Source organism: Macaca fascicularis, chromosome 16 (assembly GCF_037993035.2).
Source record: "Macaca fascicularis isolate 582-1 chromosome 16, T2T-MFA8v1.1".
Lineage (NCBI taxonomy): Eukaryota > Metazoa > Chordata > Mammalia > Primates > Cercopithecidae > Macaca > Macaca fascicularis.
The window spans coordinates 530690-552500 of NC_088390.1; the positions used below are offsets into that span (position 1 = coordinate 530690).

Below are 21811 nucleotides of genomic sequence, written 5' to 3' on the forward strand. Positions count from 1 at the left end.
TCAAGTGGTCCTCCCACCTTGGCCCCCAGGTTGCTGAGATGACAGGCATACACCACTGTGCCTGGCTGACGTTACCATAATTTCCAGCTTTGTGCATCAACAGATACTATCAACAAGGTGAAAAGACGGCCCAGAGAACGGGAGAAGATATTTGCAAACCACGTATCTGATAAGGGTCTAGTATCTAGACTATAAATAACTCTCACAACTCAACAATGAAATGACAATTCCATTTAAACACAGGCAAAGGATTTGAAAAGATATTTCCCCAAAGAAGATACGCAAATGCCCAAAAATCACCTGAAAAAAGACTCAACATCATTAACCATCAGGGAAATACAAATCAAAACCACCATGAGATACCACTTCACATCCACTAGGATGGCTATATGAAAAAATATGAAAAATAACAAGTGTTCGCGAGGATGTGGAGGAAGTGCCACACTTGTGCCTTGTTGGTGGGAATGGAAAATGGAAGCCACTATGGAAGACAATTGGGCAGTTCCTCCACAAGTTAACACAGAATTATCATCTGACTCAACAATTCCGCTCCCAGGCATAGACCCAAAAGAATTGAAAGCAGATGTTCAAATAAAAACCTGTACACCAGTGTTCACAGCAGCACCATTCACAATAGCCAAAACGGGAAACAACACAAATGTCCATCAACTGGAAAAAGGACAAACAATATATGATGTATCCATACAAAGGAATATTATTTGGCTATAAAAAAGAATGAGATATCGATTCCTGCTACAACACAGACAAACCTTGAAAATCTGCTAAAAGAAGCCAGTCACAAAAGACCACATATTATATGATTCCATTTATGTAAAATGTTCAGAACAGACAAATTTATAGAGACAGAACGTAGATTAGTGGTTGCCTAGGGCTTCTTGGGGTCGGGGAAGGGTGACAGCAAAAGGGAATGGGGTTTGTTTGTGGTGATGATTGGTGATGGTGATTAGAAGGTCATCCATGACCTCGCCCATTACTCTGGTGAATGAAGACCATCTTTGCCTCATGTCCACTGGGTATGTTATGCATTTCTTCTCCTCATAGAGAATTTATAGTGTCTCATTGACCAACCAGCCAGACGTGATACTAATCTGGGTTCCAAAAACAAGAAACACCACAACAGATAAAGGAAATTGTCAGTGATGGAATCCGAAGGTCAGGCATGTAAGTTTCACTATAACATTTGTTCCACTTTGCTGCATGTTTTTAATTATTCATAACAAATTATTATAAAAGTAAAATTACAAGTAGATAGCTTGGGCATTCAACCCATAAAAACCAGGTTCACAACATTAGGAGAACACAGACAAAGACCTTGGGAGCTCCCACTCGCAATAAAACACATCCATGCCTGTTCCTGCTCCCCACAGGTGTCCACAGGTGACACACCAGGTGACACGGCTGCCTGAAGGAAGATGCAGGACTTCCCTATTGTGGCACAGGACTGGGGACTGTGGAGACAGTCTCTACTTTAACACATTCAGCTCTCTGAGTTCAAAGCGAGTCAGAAAATGGGCAGAGCCACTATTTTTATTACCTCAAAATGAATCTGGCAAACGATGCTGGGGCTGACCAAGCAGGCGTTCAACCCGGTCACACACTCCAGGTAGCCCCGCTAGCAGGCTGACAAATTCTCTTCTTCTGCCAGGTGACAAAGGGCAGTGGTTACAGGTCCGGGCTCAGGGTCACGTATCTGAGGTTTGCATTCTGGCTCTGTGAATTATGAGCTTGGTGACCTCAGACAACTTCCTTCATTTCTCTAAGCCTTAGGTGCATCACCCATAAATGAGTAGCTGCCTCCTGGGGCTACCGGGAAGAATAAATTCAATCGGTGGTTCTGAATCAGAGTGATTTTGTCCCCCAAGAGACTTTTGGAAGTATATGGAGACACAGTAGGGGGTGCTACTAACCACTATCCATCCAGTGGGTAGAGGTCAGGAACGCTGCTAAACATCCCTGAGGCACAAACCAGCCCCCATGACAGAGTTATCCAGCCTAAACGCCAAAGCACTTGAGTTGAGAAAACCTGATAGAGGTGGTGCAGGTAACACAACCAGCACAAAGCCTGTCACAGTGTGCACTCTCAGGGTAGGGCCATCATGGCTGTCCTCATCATCACCATCGTCATCATCATGATATGCACCATTATCACCATCAGTCATCATCATTACCATCACCATCACTGTCATCTCTGTCACCACCATCATCACCATCATCGTCACCAATACCACTATCATCACCCTCACCATCATCACCACCATCACCATCATCACCACCATCACCACCATTACCATCATCATCACTGTCATCTCTGTCACCACCATCATCACCATCATCGTCACCAATACCACTATCATCACCCTCACCATCATCACCACCATCACCACCATTACCATCATCATCATCACCATCACTGTCATCTCTGTCACCATCATCATCACCGATTCCACTATCATTACCCTCACCATCATCACCACCATCACCATCATTACCATCATCATCATCATTACCATCACCATCACTGTCATCTCTATCACCACCATCATCATCACCAATACCACTATCATCACCCTCATCATCATCACCACCATCACCATCACTGTCATCCCTATCACCACCATAATCACCATCATCATCACCAATACCACTATCATCACCCTTACCATTATCACCACCCTCACCATCATCACCACCATCACCATCATTACCATCATCATCATCACCATCATCATCATGATATGCACCATCATCACCATCATTACCACCACCATCACTGTCATCTCTGTCACCACCATCATCACCATCAGCAGCAGCAGCATTATTACCATAATCACCAATTTCACTATCATCACCCTCATCATCATCACCATCATCACCCCATCACCATCACTGTCACCAGCATCATATTCACCACCATCAGCACCATCACCATCATCACCATCACTGTCACCATCATCATATTCACCTCCTGACATCATTAGTCATCATCACCATCACCACCATCAGACATTGTCATCATCACTGTCATCACCATCACCACCCCATCACCATCACTGTCATCTCTGTCACCACCATCATCACCATCATTGTCACCAATACCACTATCATCACCCTCACCATCATCACCACCATCACCATCACTTTCACCAACATCATCATATTCACCACCATTAGCACCATCACCATCATCACCATCACTGTCATCATTACCATCAGTCATCATCACCATCACCACCATCAGACATTCATCATCATCCACATCATCACCACCATCAGTGTCATCATCATCACCAACACCATCATCGCTATCACCATCAGTGCCACCATCATTATCATATTCACCTCCATCAGTCATCATCACCATCATCACCATCAGTCATCATCACCATCACCATCACTGTCATCTCTGTCACCACCATCACCACCATCATCACCAATACCACTCTCATCACCCTCATCATCATCATCATCACCATCACTGTCACCATCATCATCATATTCACCTCCATCAGTCATCATCACCATCACCACCATCAGACATTGTCATCATCACTGTCATCACCATCATCATTATTACCATCATCACCAACACCACTATCATCATCCTCATCATCATCACCATCATTGTCAATCACCATCACCGTCATCACTATCATCACCATCACTGTCACCATCATCCTATTCACCACCATCAGGCTTGTCACCATCAATCATCACTACCCTCACCATCATCCTCTTCTGTATTGTGGGAAATGCCCAGAGGGGCTCACATCTGGGCAGGAGGCCTGATGAATAGAAAGTGTATCTACTGGGAAGAGGAATCAGCATGAGGGGAAAGGCCACGTGGCCTTGCTGAGACAGGCAGGAGGCCTTTGGTGAGGCCATATCAAAAACCATCCTAGTCTGTAGTCCCAGCATTTTGGGAGGCCAAGGCGGGAGGATCCATTGAGCCCAGGAGTTTGAAACCAGCCTGGGCAACATGGTGAAACCTTGTCTCTGAAAAACAAAAACAAACAAACAAAAAAAACACGCACACAAAGAAAAAATTAGCTGAGCTCAGTGACATGCACCTGTAATCCCAGCTACTTGGGAGGCTGAGGTAGGAGGGTCACCTGAGCCTGGGGAGGTTAAGGCTGCAGAGAGCCGTGATCGTACCACTGCACTCCAGGCTGGGCAACAGAGTGAGTCTCTGTCTCAAAGGCAAACAAACAAGCACAACACCGTAAATCCCATCCGCAAAGGTGCCAGTAGCTGGCAAGTCTACAGCCACTGCTGTGAGGACTCCGTCTGCATGGTCACTTTCCCACCTCTCTAACTTCTCATTGCCATTAGCAGGAACTTCCTTGAACAAACCCACCAGGGGTTCATGCTCAGAGAAGCCGGAAGGGGGATCGCTGGGGTTTCTACACCTGTGTAGCCAGACTTGGGGAAACAGAAACAGCCACCCAGGACTGGCTAGAGAACTGAGTCCTGGGGCAAGTGAGAGGAGGCCCGGAGCAGGGCCCTGAGGCTGAGAAGTGGGTGCCTGCTGGGGCATGCGTGCTCCCCGTCTGCACACACACACCCTGCTGGGGCATGCGTGCTCCCCGTCTGCATGCACACCCTGCTGGGGCATGCGTGCTCCCCGTCTGCATGCACACCCTGCTGGGGCATGCGTGCTCCCCGTCTGCACACACCCTGCTGGGGCATGCGTGCTCCCCGTCTGCATGCACACCCTGCTGGGGCATGCGTGCTCCCCGTCTGCACACACACACCCTGCTGGGGCATGCGTGCTCCCTGTCTGCATGCACACCCTGCTGGGGCATGCGTGCTCCCTGTCTGCATGCACACCCTGCTGGGGCATGCGTGCTCCCCGTCTGCACACACACACCCTGCTGGGGCATGCGTGCTCCCCATCTGCACACACCCTGCTGGGGCATGCGTGCTCCCTGTCTGCATGCACACCCTGCTGGGGCATGCGTGCTCCCCGTCTGCACACACACACCCTGCTGGGGCATGCGTGCTCCCCGTCTGCACACACCCTGCTGGGACATGCGTGCTCCCCGTCTGCACACACACACCCTGCTGGGGCATGCGTGCTCCCCGTCTGCATGCACACCCTGCTGGGGCATGCGTGCTCCCCGTCTGCACACACACACCCTGCTGGGGCATGCGTGCTCGCCGTCTGCACACACACACCCTGCTGGGGCATGCGTGCTCGCCGTCTGCACACACCCTGCTGGGGCATGCGTGCTCCCCGTCTGCACACACCCTGCTGGGGCATGCGTGCTCCCCGTCTGCACACACCCTGCTGGGGCATGCGTGCTCCCCGTCTGCACACACCCTGCTGGGACATGCGTGCTCCCCGTCTGCATGCACACCCTGCTGGGGCATGCGTGCTCCCCGTCTGCATGCACACCCTGCTGGGACATGCGTGCTCCCCGTCTGCATGCACACCCTGCTGGGGCATGCGTGCTCCCCGTCTGCACACACCCTGCTGGGGCATGCGTGCTCCCCGTCTGCACACACACACCCTGCTGGGGCATGCGTGCTCCCCGTCTGCATGCACACCCTGCTGGGGCATGCGTGCTCCCCGTCTGCACACACACACCCTGCTGGGGCATGCGTGCTCCCCGTCTGCACACACCCTGCTGGGGCATGCGTGCTCCCCGTCTGCACACACACACCCTGCTGGGGCATGCGTGCTCGCCGTCTGCACACACCCTGCTGAGGCATGCGTGCTCCCCGTCTGCACACACCCTGCTGGGGCATGCGTGCTCCCCGTCTGCACACACACACCCTGCTGGGGCATGCGTGCTCCCCGTCTGCATGCACACCCTGCTGGGGCATGCGTGCTCCCCGTCTGCACACACACACCCTGCTGGGGCATGCGTGCTCCCCGTCTGCACACACACACCCTGCTGGGGCATGCGTGCTCCCCGTCTGCACACACCCTGCTGGGGCATGCGTGCTCCCCGTCTGCACACACCCTGCTGGGGCATGCGTGCTCCCCGTCTGCATGCACACCCTGCTGGGGCATGCGTGCTCCCCGTCTGCACACACACACCCTGCTGGGGCATGCGTGCTCCCCGTCTGCACACACACACCCTGCTGGGGCATGCGTGCTCCCCGTCTGCACACACCCTGCTGGGGCATGCGTGCTCCCCGTCTGCACACACACACCCTGCTGGGGCATGCGTGCTCCCCGTCTGCACACACCCTGCTGGGGCATGCGTGCTCCCCGTCTGCACACACCCTGCTGGGGCATGCGTGCTCCCCGTCTGCATGCACACCCTGCTGGGGCATGCGTGCTCCCCGTCTGCACACACCCTGCTGGGGCATGCGTGCTCCCCGTCTGCATGCACACCCTGCTGGGGCATGCGTGCTCCCCGTCTGCACACACACACCCTGCTGGGGCATGCGTGCTCCCCGTCTGCACACACACACCCTGCTGGGGCATGCGTGCTCCCCGTCTGCACACACCCTGCTGGGGCATGCGTGCTCCCCGTCTGCACACACACACCCTGCTGGGGCATGCGTGCTCCCCGTCTGCACACACCCTGCTGGGGCATGCGTGCTCCCCGTCTGCACACACCCTGCTGGGGCATGCGTGCTCCCCGTCTGCACACACCCTGCTGGGACATGCGTGCTCCCCGTCTGCATGCACACCCTGCTGGGGCATGCGTGCTCCCCGTCTGCATGCACACCCTGCTGGGGCATGCGTGCTCCCCGTCTGCATGCACACCCTGCTGGGGCATGCGTGCTCCCCGTCTGCACACACACACCCTGCTGGGGCATGCGTGCTCCCCGTCTGCACACACCCTGCTGGGGCATGCGTGCTCCCCGTCTGCACACACACACCCTGCTGGGGCATGCGTGCTCCCCGTCTGCACACACCCTGCTGGGGCATGCGTGCTCCCCATCTGCACACACACCGACTTTGCACTGTAAGGACAAATGGGATGCTAGTGGGCTCTGAGTCTCAAAGACCAGGACATGAGGGAAACACAAAATGTCACGTGGGAGAGGTGAAAGGTTTGTCTGTCAATGATCAATTAGGAGAACCACCATTGAGGGCTTACCATTTGCCAGGCTTAGTGCCAAGTGCTTTATGGAATCATGTCCTTTATCTTTCAAAGTAACCCTGTGAGGCAGGTTTTAACACCCCCATTGTACAGGTGAGCAAACTGAGGCTCAGAGAGGTGAATGACAGCTGGTAAGTGACAAAGGTCCAGGATTTGAACTCCAAGCATAAGCTCTTAACCACAAGCGTAGTCCAACTTCTCACACTTCATGGTACTCTGTGCTGGACAGAACTATGTGTGTTTGGGGCCTTTCCCCATCGCAGTTGTATTAGTCCGTTGGCCTACCTGAGACTGGGCAATTTACCAAAGAAAGAGGTTTAATGGACTTACAGTTCCACGTGGCTGGGGAAGCCTCACAACCACAGTGGAAGACAAGGAGGAGCAAGTCACATCTTACATGGATGGCGGCAGGAAAAGAGGGAGCTTGTGCAGGGAAATTCCCCCCATAGAACCATTGGCTCTCATGAGACTTACTCACTATCACGAGAACAGCACGGGAAAGACCTGCCCCCGTGATTCAATGACCTCCCACCGGGTTCCTCCCACAACAGGTGGGAGTGCAAGACGAGATTTGGGTGGGGACACAGCCGCACCATTTCGTAGCCATCCCGTGTACACACATCATCTTTTTTCCTTCTCCTTTCAGATAAGTCAGAGACAACAGATAAGATTCTAAATAGAAAAACACTATTTTGTCAAAAATAAGAAAACAAACAACAGATACTTCACTGAAGATATACAAATGGCAAACAAGCCAATGAAAAGATGCCCAACATGATATGTAATTAGGGAATTGCAAATTAAAACAAGATACTACTACACACCTATTAGAACAGCCCAGATTCGAAACACTGACATCACCAAATGCTGGTGACACTGACATCACCACATGCTGGTGAGGATGTGCGGCAACAGGAACCCCCAAAACACTGCAAAACAGCACAGCCAACCCGGGTAGCACAGTGGGACTCTGTATCTATGAAAAATAAAAACATGTTTAGCCAGGCGTGAGGGCACATGCCCACAGTCCCATCTCCTCGGGAGGCTGAGATGGGAGGATGGCTTGAGCCCTGGACCTCGAGGCAGCAGGGAGCCGGGACAGCACAACCACACTCAGCTCCAGCCTGGGTGACAGAGCAAGACTCCGTTACAAAAAAAAAAAAAAAAAAAAAAAACCAGTACAGCCACTTGGGAAGGTATTTTGTTACAAAGTTGACTATACTCTTACCGAAGGATCCAGCAAGCACGTTCCTTGGTATATGCAAATGAACTGACCGTTTATGCAAATGCATGACTGTTTATGTAAATGAACTGACCATTTATGCAAATGAACAGTTATCTCTGTTCAAGAACCGGCACCCTCATGTTTACTAAATTTTTACACATAGTTGCAAAAACCTTGAAGCAACCAAGATGTCCTTCATCAGGTGAATAAACAAAATATGGTACCATATATTCATACGATGAAGCATAATTCAGCGATTAAAAAAAAATGAGCTAGTAAGGTTGGGCAGGATGGCTCATGCCTGTAACCCCAGCATTTTAGGAGGCCGACGTGGAAGGATTACTTGAGGCTAGGAATTCAAGACCAGCCTGGGCATAATAGCGAAATCCCGTCTCCACAAAAAAAAAAAAATTATTTAATTTAATTAATTAAAAGAAAAATGGGCCGGGCGCGGTGGCTCAAGCCTGTAATCCCAGCACTTTGGGAGGCCGAGACGGGCGGATCACGAGGTCAGGAGATCGAGACCATCCTGGCTAACACGGTGAAACCCCGTCTCTACTAAAAATACAAAAAAACTAGCCGGGCGGGGTGGCTGGCGCCTGTAGTCCCAGCTACTCGGGAGGCTGAGGCAGGAGAATGGTGTGAACCCGGGAGGCAGAGCTTGCAGTGAGCTGAGATCCGGCCACTGCACTCCAGCCTGGACCACAGAGCGAGACCCCGTCTCAAAAAAAAAAAAAAGAAAGAAAAAGAAAAATGAGGCTACTCTGGGCACACTGTCTATAGGGTAACCCTTCCCTGTAAGAAGGAGTTAAAAAAGAAAAAAAAAAAAAAGAGCTGGCAAGCCACAGACAGACATGGAGGAATCTTAAATGCATGCTGCTAAGAGAAGGAAACCAGACTGAAAGGGCTACTTACGGCACGGTTCCAACTACGTCTATTACATTCTGAAAAATGCCAAACTATGGAGACAACAAAAAGACCAGGGATTTGGGGGTGGAACGGGAAGAACGAGGAAATGGATTGCAGGGGATTTGGAAGGCAGTGAAGTTATTATTCTCTACACATGTCTTTACACATTTTTTGAAGCGACAGAACCTACACCTCCAAGATAGAACCCTAAGTGTACACTATACATCTTGGTTAATAACAATGTATCAGTATTACCACGTTTATTGTAACAAATGTACCACACCAAAGCAAGATGTTAATCATGGGAAATTGAAAGAGGTAAAAGATTAGACGGGATGGCCGGGCGCGGTGGCTCAAGCCTGTAATCCCAGCACTTTGGGAGGCCGAGACGGGCGGATCACGAGGTCAGGAGATCGAGACCATCCTGGCTAACACGGTGAAACCCCGTCTCTACTAAAAATACAAAAAACTAGCCGGGCGAGGTGGCGGGCGCCTGTAGTCCCAGCTACTCGGGAGGCTGAGGCAGGAGAATGGCGGGAACCCGGGAGGCGGAGCTTGCAGTGAGCTGAGATCCGGCCACTGCACTCCAGCCTGGGTGACAGAGCGAGACTCCGCCTCAAAAAAAAAAAAAAAAAAAAAGGTTAGACGGGAACTCTGTACTTCTTGTTCAATTTTTTTCTGTAATCCTAACACTGTTCAAAAAAACAAAAAAGTGCTACCAAATGCAATGAAAAAAATTTAAATTTTCTTCTTCATAGAGGAAAAAAAACACCACATCCATCATCATCAATGGGGAAGAATCTTGCCATGCCACTAATATTACCTTTGCGTGTCACACCGTCCCGAACGCTTTTGTGTGGATTAACCACAGGAGCTCGTCATCCCTGTTTGCCAAAGGAGGAAGGCACGTACTGTCCATGCCTGTGTTCCCATCCCCACCATGCAGCCCTCCCTTGGGACTGCACAACGTTGAAAGGTCAACAAATACTGGGCCCCAATTCTTATTCTTCATCACAGGCATCACAGCTGGAATCTGTGTTTATTTCTTTGTTTACGTGTCAATCTCTGGAAGGTGCACGGGGAGAAGGGTCACCTCCATTGTGCTGCCTCCAAAGAACCAGTGCGTAGTGCACGGTGCACGAGATGAATCCCGAATGACTCGGACAGTGGCTCCAATAAATGCTGGGGCCATGCAAAGAACACCGGGAGCAAAGAGAAGGCGCAGGGAAGATCTTGCTCTGTGGCAGTCCCGGGGGGCTTCAAAGAGAAGAACGTGGTGCAGGGCTCAGAGGGAAAAGGAGGGACTTGGCAGGCAGAAGGCGGCATTCCAGGGAGAGAACTGTCCTCCCAGAAGTGCCAGAAAGGAAGAGGAAACTCACTCAGGGAACGAGGGTAGCTGGGCGGGAGGGAAACTGGTCTGGGCAGGTTAGTGACTGCCCTGAGGTCACAGCTCGCTGGCACCCTCTTGGGCAGAGCTAGGAGTGCTGAAGCCGTAGAAATAGCCAAGTGCACTTTGAGCTTTCACTGAAGTCAGGCTGAAAAGAGAGGACAGTGAACAGACCCTCCCCTTCCCCACGTCACCCACATCTCCCAACATCCAGGGACCAGGAGCGTGCCCAGAAATCACCAGCCCAAACTCAAAACGGCTTTAAGGTTAAATTCACGTTCTATCCCACCATATATTGATGATTTTTAAAATTAAAATGACTGGGCACAGTGGACCACGCCTGTAATCCCAACCCTTTAGGAGGCCAAAGTGGGAGGATTGCTTGAGGCCAGGAGTTCGAGACCAACCTGGGCAATGTAGCAAGACCCCATCTGTATAAAAAACTTTTTAATAGAAATAAATGTTAAAAATGTACTGATTAATTAATTCAATTTAATGAGAATAATGCTTCTTCTCCACCCTAAGAGATATTCCTTCCAAAAACGTCTTCCAGTAAAATCGAGTCCAGGATTCTGCAACTCTGGTTTTATATAGTAATAGCAGCAGTAGCTGACATTTCTATAACACCTTACCTATATCATCACTCACAATCTCCCCTGCAATCCCAGCGAGTGCCCTCAGCACCCCGATATTACAGATGTGCCCAGCACACTGCAGGGACAGCCCACATCCACACACACGAGCACAGAGGCCAATTAGCTTCCTCCAAGTTAAACAGCGTGTCCACAGCCTCACTACTGCAGACACGGCCTTCTTTTCAGAGGCGTAAGTTTGCAATTGGACTCTACGGCTCACCAGCGGTTTACTTTGGGGCTTGTTACACGTCCCTCCACTCCATTTCTTCCTCTGTACGACAGCAGTAATAAATAATGCATTTCTCAACAGGATTTGTCCATAGTGAATTGTGGTAACCGAGTAAAAGTTCCAGGCTGGGTGCGGTGGCTCACGCCTGTAATCCTAGCGCTTCAGGAGGCTGAGGCGGGCGGATCACAAGATTGAGACCAGCCTGGCCAACATAATGAAACCCCATCTCTACTAAAAATACAAAAATTATCCGGGCATGGTGGCTCACGCCTGTAATCCCAGCACTTTGGGAGGCCGAGGTGGGCGGATCATGAGGTCAAGGGATCGAGACCATCCTGGCCAACATGGTGAAACCCCATGTCTACTAAAAATACAAAAATTAGCTGGGCGTGGTGATGTGTGCCTGTAATCCCAGCTCCTGAGGAGGCTGAGGCACGGGAATCACTTAAACCCAGAAGGCGGAGGTTGTAGTGAGCTGAGTTCGCGTCACTGCACTCCAGCCTGGTGACATAGCGAGACCCCATCTCAAAAAAACAACAACAACAAAAAAGTTCCAAACACAGTATCTGGTGTGTAGCAGGCCCTCACAAAACAAAACAAAACAAAACAAACCTGTTTTTTAAACCAAGCTGGCCCCTGAATGCTGGTGAACTTCTCCACACTCAAAGGATGAAATGGGAGCTTAAAACAATGGCAGACCCTGATGATGAATGAAATCCTGGCCTGGGGCCGTCAGCCAAGGGCATCTGGGCCAAACCAGAGGGCAGGAAACAGCGGACTTCCTCCTCCCACATGAACTCTGGCCCAGAGGGAGCTTCCTTCAGCCGACCGCACCCACTTCCCCCAGAACATTCCAGAACATTCCAGAACATTCCACAACACTCCGTGCTAGGCCAGGAGGCTCCAGGAAGAGGTCACTGAGTAGCTCTTACCATCTCTTCCCAGCCCAGCCAGGAGAAGCTGCCCCTCCCGTCCAGGACTCCATGCACAACTTCTGACCTGCCCATCACCCACGGCCTCCCCACAGAGGGCCAGGGCTCAGCTCGTCCACCTCCGACCCGCCTCACTCCAGCGCCTCTAGGCTGCCCTCCAAGCCAGTACGGGATGGCCTGGGTGGCTGGGCGGCTTGACTTTGGCTATGGCCCTAGTCGGCTTCTGAAACCCTCTCTACTTGGGCCCCTGACTAGTTATCTGCCTTCAGTCCTGGTAAAACGAGACTTTTCAAGGACCATCAAGAAACACTCCCCTCCTCAAGCACCCTCAATGGCTCCCACTGCCTCCTGAAAAGTTCAGAGGCCACACCCTGAGACTGATGGTCCTCCACAATACAGTCCCACCCTACCCTCCGTTCCCTGCGGGACTCGCCCGCTGCAGCCAAAATAGACCACACCAAGAATCGTGCCCACATTTCTGGACCTGTAAGTACAGACTCACCCTCCATCTCCACCTAGCTGGGTTTCACTCCTCCCGCACCCCACCCGTCTCTTCCATGATCCTTTCTTTTTCTCATCTCTGAATTCCTCCAGCACACAATTTCCAAAGTGCGGGCATCCACGTGCCACCTGCCATCCCCGTGCGGCTCCTGTACTATTCTTTACTTAATATTTCCCTTTAAATCAACCCACTCCTTTACTTGAACAAATTTATTTTCAAAGGAAACTTCGTATCTCCACCATAAATAGAAAAACCATCCCATATGCCATAAATAGAAGGCAACTGAAAAAAAACAAGTTATGTTCTAATACACATGAAAATAAATCAACAGGAAAACACTGAAATGCTTGTCTGTGTGCCTGACAAGGTAAACCTATATATAGGTTGTAAATGGAACAGCACCTCGAGGGGCAAGGGTCCTGGAACCCCTGCGTATGGGTTTGGGGAGTGCTCAGTCCTGACAGTTGCTCCTGACCAAGTCCGCTGGCCACACGGCCTTCTAAAGTCTTCAAAACCCCTCCTGCTCTAAGACACGTGGCCTTGGCACCTTATTTTTTTGCTTTCTTTGGGGCCCTTAGGTGTTTTGGCCCCATCTCACAGTTATCTGGGGACTTGTCACCGAAGGTGAGTATCCCAGGGGAGGGAGCGCAGAGCCTGCAGCCCCTGGGCCGGTCCTGCCCACAGCATAACACGCAACACAAGCAGTATGTTCCAGTCTGCTCAGCTGCGTGGCCCCCATTCTCTGCCTGACCCCAGGCCCATCTGCTGCTAGCACACAACCCCGCCGCCCCGCACCCCAAATCCATCTCTGTCCACTGGGGTGTTTCAAAGGACCACAGGAAAGAGCACTGGAGGCACCAGCGGGGCACAAAGCCTGTTCTCCAGCCCCGGCTGCCTCTCGAGGACCTGCGACAGCCTAGAAAAGCGAGTTTCCAGTCAACGATTAACCAGACGCTCTCCCAACGCAGACACAAACCTTTTTCCCGGAAGTTAGCAAAGTTCTGGGAGAATCCCTGCGTGCACCCCAGGAAAACGGAGGCGTCTTCTGATGTTTCAACGCTCCAGGGGGAGTCATGAGACCCAGACACCTACCGGGAATGGAGGGGCTTCACCCAGACAAGGCCCCGCACAGGGGAGGAGGAGGCCGCTCTCCCTCCCACCGCCGCTGTCAGGGGAGACCCGCGGCGTCCAGATGAGGAGCTGAATCACTGGGACTTAAGTCAATAAGTGGCAGCCACCAGGCAGGCCCAGCTGGAGCCAAACCAAGGCCTGGATTCTCCTCGTGGACGCAAGCCAGGCAAGGCCCCACCACGTCTCCCAGTCACAGAGTCCAAAACTGAGCCGACTTGGGACGCTTCCTCTTAGACCGCAGCCCTCTGTGGGAATGTTCGTCTGGCCACTTTTACACATTTCAAGCATTTTTTTTTTTTGGTTAGAAAGGGCACATTTTCTGAAAAGGCATCCAATACAGTCCTTACAGCCGTGGGGTGGGGACGGGGCGTCAGCATCCCATCACTTCCCGAAGCCCCGGCTGCCTGGACCGGGCCCCTTCTGGGGGCGGCTGTTCGGGAGGAAGGCAAACTGAAGCACAGACAACCTGACAGACGTGCAAACGGAGCAGCTTCCCGGAGGTGCCTCCAGGAGGACAAGGGTAATGAAATGAACCCTGGCACAGCGAGGGAGCGTTTGCAGCCTGACGTCCTCCTGCAGAGAGGAGGAGGATGGCAAGGAGCTCTTTGTTGACCTTTTCATGGTGCCAACAAGCTACTGATGGAAAAAAGAAAATGTTTTGATGCTTAAAAAAAACAAAACAAAACATCATCAGCAACGTATCCCCATGGGAGCAGCAGCAGGTGCTGCCGAGAGACAGACAGACAGAGGGATATAATCGCCAAGAGGCTCTCAAACTGGGATCCACGGAGCCAGGGGTGCCGGGTACCTCTTCAGGACTGTGCAGGTAGAAGCAGGGGGCTGGGAACAACGGGGCTATTACAGCTCAACTCAGAGCAACTCAGCTTTTTCTTCTTCATCTATCGGGCTTCCAGGTAGGATTTCATTTGAAGAAAAGATCCTGCAGTAAAAAAGTTGAGAAGTGGCCGGGCGCGGTGGCTCAAGCCTGTAATCCCAGCACTTTGGGAGGCCGAGACGGGCGGATCACAAGGTCAGGAGATCCAGACCATCCTGGCTAACACGGTGAAACTCCGTCTCTACTAAAAAATACAAAAAAACTAGCCAGGCGAGGTGGCGGACGCCTGTAGTCCCAGCTACTCGGGAGGCTCAGGCAGGAGAATGGCGTGAACCCGGGAGGCGGAGCTTGCAGTGAGCTGAGATCCGGCCACTGCACTCCAGCCTGGGCGACAGAGCGAGACTCTGTCTCAAAAAAAAAAAAAAAAAAAGTTGAGAAGCGCTGATATATGCTTCTGGTTATATGAAAGGGTGAAAGGAGGCCGGTGCAGTGGCTCACACCTGTAACCCCAGCTACTCAGGAGGCTGAGGCGGGCGGATCACCTGAGGTCAGGAGTTTGAGACCAGCCTGGCCAACATGGTGAAACCCCATCTCTACTAAACACACAAAAATTAGCCGGGCGTGGTGGCAATGGTGTAGCCCCAGCCATTCAGGAGGCTGAGGTGGGAGAGGGGCTTGAGCCCAGGAGTTTGAGGCTGCTGTGAGCCATGATCTAGCCACCGTACTCCAGCCTCGGTGACAGAGTGAGACCTTGTCTTAAATTTTAAAAAATAAAATAAAATTCATAGGGAGGCCAGGCACAATGGCTCACGCCTGTAACCCTAGCACCTTGGGAGGCCGAGGCTTAGCCAGGCATGGTCCTGGGCCCCTGTCGTCCCAGCTACTCAGGAGGCTTCATGAAGCAGGAGAATCTCTTGAACCCAGGAGGTGGAGCTGGCAGTGAGCCAAGATCGTGCCACTGCACTCCAGCCTGGGCGACACAGAGAGAGAGTCCGTATCAAAAAAAGAGAAGGGAAGGGAAGAGAAGGGAGGGAGGGGGGGAGGGAGGGGAGGGGAGGGGAGGTGGGGAGGGGAGGGGAGGTGGGGAGGGGAGGGGAGGTGGGGAGGGGAGGGGGGAGGTGGGGAGGGGAGGGGGAGGGAGGGGAGGGGAGGGGGGAGGGGGAGGGGAGGGGGAGGGGAGGGGGAGGGGAGGGGAGAGGGGAGGGGAGGGGAGGGGGGAGGGGAGGGGAGGGGGGAGGGGGGAGGGGGGAGGGGAGGGGAGAGGGGAGGGGGGAGGGGAGGGGAGAGGGGGGAGGGGAGGGGAGGGGGAGGGGGGAGGGGAGGGGAGGGGAGGGGAGGGAAGGGCAGGGAAGGGAAGGGAAGGGAAGGGGAAGCGTGGAATGTGCTAGCAGCCGTCTCTGAGTGAGCGGGACCCCACACACACACACACCCAGGCAATCAGCTGGTCTCCGTCCTGCACGTGTGCCGTGTGTGCAGCAGAGATGCCTCCTTTGCCAGGGCCCGGCCTGGCCACTCTGCTCTTCCCCTGGCAGGACCACAGGCCGGGAGGACCAAGTTCAGAAACGCAAGTGACACCAAATCAAGCAGATGCTTGAGCCAAGTCAAGTTTCTGGAAAAGAGACTTGAACCCAGCAGGGACAGAGGCTCGATGCAGACGTCAGGGCCAGACGTGCAGATCCAGAGACCAGAGGCCAGAGACACGGGAGGACTGTGTCGGTGACCGGAGCTGATCTCGGTCGGTCCCTGGGGCGGGCACGGCCGCGAGAGGCTGGTTTCCACGTGTGTCCAGAGGTTGCTTCATGGAGAGGCCAGCTCTGCTGAAGGTCCAGGGGGCACCAGTCACGAAGGTGTGACGAGCCCTGAGTGTTGTCCTCTGCACAGCTGAGAACGGCGACCACACCCCACACATACTAACAGGTGCGCCCGACGTCCTCACAGGAGACCGCACACCACACATACTAACAGGTGCCCGACGTCCTCACAGGAGACCGCACACCACACATGCTAACAGGTGCCCGACGTCCTCACAGGAGACCGCACACCACACATGCTAACAGGTGCCCGACATCCTCACAGGAGACCGCACACCACACATACTAACAGGTGCGCCCGACGTCCTCACAGGAGACCGCACACCACACATGCTAACAGGTGCCCGACATCCTCACAGGAGACCGCACACCACACATACTAACAGGTGCGCCCTCGCTAACCCGAGGGCGGTGTGCACATCCGTAGCACCTGCCCATCCGGCACCATCCTCTGACCCAGGGACTGCGAACAACAGGGCCCCATGGCCATGACATGTCCTCACCCTCCAGGTAAAATCTCGCCAGTTGAGTCTGCACGTGAAAGTAGGTGCTGAATTGCCTAATAAATCCACACGTGAGAGGTGCAAGAAGGAGCCAAAAAGGGCTGAGCTGAATGACTCGTATATGAAATAATGTGATCATTAATATAAATAGGAAATTTAAAGTCCTCAGCTGAGTGACAGAAAACACCTTAAAAAGCTCAAGAGAAATGAAGAAAATAAACCTATAATTGCAAAATCAAAGCATTACAAGAAGGTGTGCTCAAGATAACATGCTACAGATGTGATCGATTCATATTTTAACATTAGTAATGTGTGGGTCATGGTGTTCCCTGGACAACCGGCTGCATGAAGGCTTTCTGGAGGGCTGGGCCAGGCCAGCGGGAAGGCAGCTGGCACAGCTGGGGCTGGTGCGGGGTCCTGGAGGGCAGGGCCAGGCCAGCGGGAAGGCAGCTGGCACAGCTGGGGCTGGTGCGGGGTCCTGGAGGGCAGGGCCAGGCCAGCGGGAAGGCAGCTGGCACAGCTGGGGCTGGTGCGGGGTTCTGGAGGGCAGGGCCAGGCCAGCGGGAAGGCAGCTGGCATAGCTGGGGCTGGTGTGGGGTCCTGGGGCCAGGGCCTGCTGGACGGCAGTCCTCAAGGACCAACACGCGTGGAAGAGGCAGGATATAAACCGAGCTGGGGAGTCAAGGCTGTGCATTCTCGCGGGGCATTGCCTCCACCACCCCCGGGCCACAACTCGGGCCTGCCCGGTTCCCCTAGCTGTTCTTTTTCCTGCCCTGCCTACCCAAGGCCCCTCTCACCCTGCGCTCCACTCATCTCTGCTTCTCCCCAACCTGCCCAGCTGGTCTGCTGTGTGGAGCTCCTGCAGCCGCCTCAGATCCACCCTTCCTGGGTGGCCGCTCCTCCCCACCACTGCCCTAGGGGCACCTCAAGCAAAATCTGGTTCTTCTCCCCTCCAGGTCTGCCTCTGCCTTTGCTCCTGCTATCCCCAGGGCCCCAGGCGCCCCTCCCTCCACCTCATCCTTCCGGACCCAGCAAATGTCCTCCACCGGGAGGCCTTTCTTGACCTCCCTACCCTCCTGGAAGGAACCTCTCCCAGCCCAAACTCCCATAACTAGTTGCCTGTCCCTTTGCTTCCTGCTGAGCTTATGCTGTATTTGTTCATGTACTTATCTTCTACCGGACTCCTCTCTGTATCCTTTTTATACTTTCATTCATTCCACAAATACTAATTGAGCGCGTCCTATGTGCTAGAGCCCACGCTAGGACTGGGGACGCAGTGATGAGCAAGACAGACACTGTCCCTGCCGTCCTGGAACTCCCATCTCGGAGAGAAAACAAAACACGAAGCAAATAAACACCAGCAAATACGTCAGGACAAGCGGCGATATCGGCTGGGATAGAAGGTGGAGGTGATGGAGAGGCGAGCGTCAGTGCAGACGGAGGAGGTGGGGGAGGAGACTCAGAAAGCGACGTTCGACTGGGGCCAGAGGGGTGAGCAGTGCGAGTCGGGCAGCTCTCCAGGCACATAATTGGTGGTTGCTGAACATGTGTGGAACAAATGAGCGGCTAACAAGCCAGAAATTCCAAGCGTGTGCCCCGTGTCGCTCCACACACAACTTCCCCACCCGTGTCACCCCGATGGGTCCCTCCGACTGGCAACCAGGGGCATTTTCCAGCCCTCACGCCTCCTACGGGGCCCACCCGTGTCACCCGTGTCACCCGCGCAGAGGCGCTCGCCAGGACTTGAGAGGATCTCCGCTCAGAACCCCTCACAGCCTCCCTGACATCACCAGCAGCCCTCGAGCTGCAGAGCAAGCGGGTTTTGTCTCCCTGCAGACTCCAGCCCCGGAGCGCCAGGCACAGACACCCAGCGAGGCCGCCTCTGCGCTCGGGGGGAACAGCCCTGACGGATCGGTGGTGTCCGCCAGGCGACGGCAGAACACACAGAGGCACATTGGCCACGTATTTTCCTTGTCACCCAGGGCCCCACAAATGACCACTCAGGCAAGAAACCTCCTTCAGGTCTAATTGCCTGGACGAGCATCCGCATCTGCCGCCCTTTCCTCAGGGGCCACCTGAACCAGGTCACTGATTTCTTTTTTCCTGCCTCGACTGCTCATTAGCTCAGAGCTAAATGTGTGGCTCAAATACAGCAAACTGTATACAGCTCGATGGCCCGAATAGGGGGTCTCACGCTCCCCCTGGCTTCAGCCTTCTAGATAATCTACATCTATGTCTTTCCTGATCTTATTTTTATGATTTCTATTTAGCTACAGGTACATAAACATACACACATATATGTATAGACATATGTAAACAGACATACACACATATATCAATATAAAATATCTACGTATAGGTCCAGTATGTAATACCTACTTTACCTTTTGTCTATGAATATATCTTTTTTAAAAAAAATAGAGACAGGGTCTCACTATGTTGCCCAGGCTTGGCTCAAACTCCTGGACTCAAGCAATCCACCTGCCGGGGCCTCCCCAAGCACTGGGATTACAGGCATGAACCACCGTGCCCAGCCATTAACATGTCTTTTTATATTTATTTCTTATGTTTCTTCTCCCTTTTTTTTTTTTTTTCAGAGACAGGGTCTCACTATGTTGCCTACGCTGGTCTTGAACTCCTGGGCTCAGGCAATCCTCTTGCCTCCGCTTCCCAGAGTGCTGGGATTACAGGCATGGGCCACCACACCCAGCCTTTATATTTCTTATAGACGTACAATATAGAGAGAGTTATAAATATATTCTTGTAAGTACCCTCAATTCTTTTATAGAACAAGATAGAGGAATAAATGAATAGACAGATAGATGACAGACATGAAATACCAGGGAAGAATAAGACAGCCTTTGCTGAGAGAATTCAGAATACAGTTAGCTGCACCCTGTCGTGAACAGAGTATGGAATTAGAGATCAGAAGCCAGACTCGCAGTCCCAGCTCGCACCAGCGACGTGACTGTGAAGGGAAACAAGTTAAACACACACAGCCCCGCAAGTCCTTACCCCGGCCAGTCTGAGGTTTTATCAACTCTTACATGTCTATCACCTAATCTGCGCTGCTCACTTCCCCTGGTGGTAACAGAAATTACACGGGAGGTTCCTGACTGTGCCGTCAACACCGGCTTCATGCAGGACGCTGGCGTCATTATTAGTATTGGAGACGACACTCCAGGCAGCCCGCGTTCGACCATAAACAATAAGACACCAAACGGCACGGCCTCCTACTAAATGCTGCGGGAATTCAGAGAGAGAGGAGCCCTCAGAACCCACATCTGCATTCAGAGTGTCCTGCCCCTCTGACGTCTGAGAGCAGCGTCTGCCTGAAGGACTTCCGTCCCGTGCTTCTCCTAGCACGACAGCAAGCCCCAGCCAGGATCAGTGCGACCCTCAGGACTGGAAACGGCTGCCCTGGTATGGAGCAAAGGGCTGGGGCTCTGACAGCCCCCGCGGTCCCCTGACCACACTGTCCTCTGCAGAAAGGCCAGCACAGCACACATCGCCCGTGGGCCAGGTGAAAGAGGACAGGCCAAGGCTGGAAACCTGGGGCCCTGGGGCAGCTGACCCCTGCGTGTGCCTCCCACATGGCCTCCCAGACCTCACCCCTGCGTGTGCCTCCCGCATGACCTCCCAGACCTCACCCCTGCGTGTGCCTCCCGCATGGCCTCCCGGACCTCACCCCTGCGTGTGCCTCCCACATCGCCTCCCAGACCTCACCCCTGCGTGCGCCTCCCACATCACCTCCCAGACCTCATCCCTGCATGCGCCTCCCACATGACTTCACAGGCCTGACCCCTGCGTGTGCCTCCCGCGTGGCCTCCCGGACCTCACCCCTGCGTGTGCCTCCCGCGTGACCTCCCGGACCTCACCCCTGCGTGTGCCTCCCGCGTGGCCTCCCGGACCTCACCCCTGCGTGTGCCTCCCGCGTGGCCTCCCGGACCTCACCCCTGCGTGTGCCTCCCGCGTGGCCTCACGGACCGCACCCCTGCGTGTGCCTCCCACACGGCCTCACGGACCGCACCCCTGCGTGTGCCTCCCGCACGGCCTCCCGGACCTCACCCCTGCGTGTGCCTCCCGCACGGCCTCCCGGACCTCACCCCTGCGTGTGCCTCCCGCACGGCCTCCCGGACCTCACCCCTGCGTGTGCCTCCCGCGTGGCCTCCCGGACCTCACCCCTGCGTGTGCCTCCCGCGTGGCCTCCCGGACCTCACCCCTGCGTGTGCCTCCCGCGTGGCCTCCCGGACCTCACCCCTGCGTGTGCCTCCCGCGTGGCCTCCCGGACCTCACCCCTGCGTGTGCCTCCCGCGTGGCCTCCCGGACCTCACCCCTGCGTGTGCCTCCCGCGTGGCCTCCCGGACCTCACCCCTGCGTGTGCCTCCCGCACGGCCTCCCAGGCTCTCCTGTGCCCCATCGCAGGCCCATGTACAGTCACCAGGGTTTCCAGGCACCTGAATCCGCACCACTGGGCTTTACATCGCAGGAGAAAACGAGACAATGACAACAAGGATCCTTTTCAGCACGTTTGTCAGGCGGGCACGGACCGTCCTTTCTTTTCTGGGGGAGGTGACAGAATTCACAAAGGTAGTAAGATTAACTCTAAATTCTGGAACGTTCCCTGCCC

The 21811-nt window shown here is 53.8% G+C and overlaps 1 protein-coding gene across 33 annotated transcripts in view; it reads right to left on the reverse strand.

Moving 5' to 3' along the window:
• RPH3AL (rabphilin 3A like (without C2 domains)) overlaps positions 1–21811 on the reverse strand; it is a 200417-nt gene that overhangs the window by 152544 nt on the left and 26062 nt on the right. For 18 of the 33 annotated variants that reach the window (XR_012425084.1, XR_012425085.1, XR_012425083.1 and 15 more), the window contains exon 1: positions 13994–14111. The exons of 6 other annotated variants lie outside the window; for them this stretch is intronic. The gene's annotated coding sequence lies outside the window, so the exon portion shown is untranslated. Of the gene's footprint in view, positions 1–12079; positions 12180–13877; positions 14112–21811 lie in introns of those variants that run through there. 9 more of the 33 variants (XR_012425086.1, XM_074018162.1, XM_074018165.1 and 6 more) reach the window with 2 other exon arrangements.